Source organism: Rhagoletis pomonella, unplaced genomic scaffold, assembly GCF_013731165.1.
Source record: "Rhagoletis pomonella isolate Grant_MI unplaced genomic scaffold, Rhpom_1.0 Rhpom_scaffold_00002, whole genome shotgun sequence".
NCBI lineage: Eukaryota > Metazoa > Arthropoda > Insecta > Diptera > Tephritidae > Rhagoletis > Rhagoletis pomonella.
Window position 1 is genome coordinate 4,843,493 of NW_023458556.1, and position 4,065 is coordinate 4,847,557.

Consider the following 4,065-nt stretch of genomic DNA (forward strand, 5'->3'; position numbering starts at 1 on the left):
CTGCCTGATGTCATCTTTTACTTCGTTTTTACGCTTTCCCAGTAGTTGCTATTTCATTGTTTGCTGAAAACCCCACCGCAGACTGTTCGCTTTATATTCACTTCGAGATATTATCCACTGCTCTGACCATCCTTTAAACTCTAATCGGTTGTGGTGCTCCATTCATAAGGTTAAATTAGTGGTGACATACCATAACGCCATAGCCGTAACCATTACCATAACCGTAACCGTAACCGTTATATATATAAACACATTACGTGAGTAAATCACCTAACATCTCCTGCTCGCCGGTAATGATTACTTACCCAATCTTTCGCAATGAAAAGCAGACGTTAAATTTCTACGTGAAAAACTTTAGCGTTGCGTCGCTTCTCAGGCATTTCACCAACCTGTCAGCATTCCCAACGGACCGGCTATTGTGCTGGTAGATTATTAAAAGATTTGTTTGCGCAAACAATTTGGATCATCTTTTGCTTAGCGCCCCATGGCTGATGCGGCGGCAACTTGTTAATTGGACGGAGTTTGCGTGGAAAGAAAGTCGCGAAGAAATGCATTGCCAGGCTCGAACAATTGCCCGCGCGCATTGACGGTGGCTTAACGTGGTTCACACAGCCACAAGCATCGTTCAGTGGCGCTCATTAAATCCAGTTTGTGTTGTGGCCAATAGATTAACCGCACTGTCTACTATTAAGTTAGTTAGTTGCTTAAGGGGCTTGCGGCATTGGAGTAGATTGCACCAATGCGTGGCGTTTAGCTTTGTGGTGCAACATCGAGCGCAATCGCAAGCACACACACACACACACACACTCTCATTGGTACATACGTAAATACCCATGCTATCACACAAATAATGCTCATGCCAGTTTATAACTCTGTCATACATCGGGTTAACGGCTTTCTGCATCGATTTATTTAGTAAACACTGCTGCTGTTGTTGGTTGCAGTTTTTTTTTTTTTTCGTTGTGGCAGTCACCCAGACAAGATGTGGCAGATTAGTTTACGCGCTGCTTGTCGCATATTTACATTCCTTTCTTTGGCAGTTGTTATTGCGGTTGTTGTTATTGCGGTTGTTGTTGTTGTTGCATGTTGTTCGACGTTCAGCGCATATTTACTTGTCGATCTGCTGCCAAATGACTCTAATGATGATGGCGTTGACGACGATGATGTGGCGTATAAGGAAATCATTGGCGCTGTAGTTGTCATTGTTGTTGTTGTTGATATGGCTGTTTTAGCTGCTGTCGTACGTAGCTGCTGTCACTGATTGGTAACTTAGTCGTATTTTGAAAATTTCCCGTTGCTGCTACAGCCACTGATATTCCGCTGATAAATTGTACAACAAGCGAGAGTACTGGTACTGCCAACTTGCAACATGCAACTGTTCAATGTGCAACATGTTTCGCCGCCCGATAATGGAATACAAAATTATTTAATCTATAATCTTGGTATCAGCCTAAATAAACATATTTAACGTAGATTATTATATAGGGAACCTGATACACAAAGTGGTTTGAAAACTGGTCTTAATCTTTGTTGAACATAGATTTCTGAGAAGTTTTACAATCATCCCAACAATTAAATATCTACATACATACATAGATATGAATAGATTGGTGAACATTTTCTGGTAGCCTAATGAAGCAAATTACGCCAATCGCGTAATGTTTGGTAATTTACGGCACACTCAACAGTGTAAGTATGTACAAGGTGGCGCAAAATTAATCATCCAAATTTGTTTTTTAATAACACTTTTACTTAAAAAAAAATTGATTTTGATTTGAGTGATGGAAATATTTATTTTGAGCCTTTTAATTTTTTCTGTTAAGTGGAAAGGTTATATCCTGAAGTGGTGGCTGCCGCCAGTGTTGTTCCCGTTATATCGCATTTTCCATGACTTTCCGCAAGATATCCGGTGATAACTGTTCGCTTTCTTGTCGAACATTCTTCTTATGGGCTGCGATTGTCTGGGGCTTGTTGGCATAGACCCGCGACTTCAAGTAGGCCCAAAAAAGGAGTGATTAAGAAGAAGGGTGATTATTATTTGTTTCTCTTTTTTGGAATATGGATTTTTTTTTAATACAAGCTTTTGAAATTGTTTGCTAGTTTAAAGATATACAATGCACAATAATATTTAAATTCGATATATTTACCCTGAATGTGTTCCGTTTGAATGTTTGTTGTTTTGTTTCGTATTAAACTCACTCCATTTGCATCCTTTATAGCTCCGCGTATAACATGCATCCGTTGCATGTGTTGCACTAAAAACATAACTTCTTTATTTTGCTTTTATAGTAGCTCAATGAATGTACTCTAAAGCACCAAACACCACACTGAGAAAAAAATAAACCATATCGTCTTTGCTTCAAACAAAGACACATATGATTTTGCGCCAAACAAGCTTTTGTTTTCTTTGAAAAGATTTATTTTTGGAAATTTTTTCGTTGGAACACGATTTGGTTGTGCACTTCACAGATGCTTTTTCACAATTAAGAAAAACCGAAAATAAAAATTTTAAATTATGTATATGTTCCGCCCAATGAGACTCGAACCTCGGCAACCTGGTTGGTAGCAACCATTTATAATAAGCATCTCTGCGCTTTCAGCCACAAGCACAACATATAAGTGCGCTTTCAAAACAACACCATCCTGTCATCGGTCGAAAAAATGTTTCACAAGCTACAGAGTGGCGTTGTATGAAATTTTCTAGACAACACCACTCTGTGATCGATCAAACATACCTATATTTAAGTTTGTTTAAAAAATACTTTTTCTGTTTAATAATTTCGAATCGCTAACATAGAAAAACTAAAAATTACGCTTTTTTCTTAGTGCAGCGAACACAAGAAACTTACAAATCATCAGCAAGCTGGCAAGCATCGGTTGGCGCAGTTGCCGATGACAAGTTGCCTCAAAGAGGCGATTTACGATGCTGCTCGTCAGCATCCAAAAACTCAAAAGCAAAAAAATCAAAATTGTTCACCCTTCTCTTTTACGAATTGCCAGACTCCATCTCTCTTTGCTTCTTCATTGCTTCAATCATGATTTTGTAATTTTTTTTTTTGCTTATTATTATTTTTTTGTTGTTTCTCTGCCACAGCAGATGTTGCAAATTGCTTCGTTCGTTGCCGCAATATAAATTAATGTATTTCTCATTTCTGCAATTTAATGTCTATTAAAAAAATTGCAATGATTCGAGAAAAATGGCACACAAAAATCTTCAAAAATTACCACAGCAACAGGAGCGGACGTTTCCGGCAGTGATCGGAGCTGCCACTTTTTTAAGCATCTACCACTCAAGGACAGAAATCTACCACATATTCGCGTTTTTGAGTAGTTTTATTTTTGCTCGACATAATTTTCGTAATTTTAAGAGCAAAAATTATTCAACACTAAACACTAGATGGTAACAAGAATGATATAATACAAGATTCCGCATTCCCGTCGACGATGAAATTGTTGCTCAAGTAAAAGTAAACAAAGCTGAATGGGAGGATAAAATAAACAGTAAAATAGTAAATTTTCTCAATAATCAATTTTTCGATAGGAAACGTAGTTTTATTGTGTTAAGTTGCAAAATATATGATTTATAAAAAGAATTTATAGCGAAAATGTTAAAAAACGGCGATTTTTGTGAAAGTATTAGCAAATTTAAGTGCATCAAAATCGGTAAATCTTAAGTAGCGGTTTCTGGAATGTGCCACATTTGTTCGCTGCATCGTAATGTAATAAAAAGAAAAGCTGGCAGCACTCCGCATGGTTGCAGAAATCTCTTAAAATATCTTGATGTTGAAGGAATTGCCTTACCCGTTAAAGGAAAAAAATTGGCAAAACTCAACCCAATTTTTAGCAACTTCAATCTTGCAATTTATTATACAAAAATTTATTTTTTTTTAGAGTCTAATTAAAAAGTTTGCAATTTAGGTGAAATATTGCAGCATTTTCTTTTTTAATTTTTGTACAAAGTTTGATCTAAAACCTGATATCTACCACATCATCATCTATTATATAAATAGGCAATCATGTTTCCTTTACACCCCTTTTACGGCTAAACTATACTTCTAAGGTATA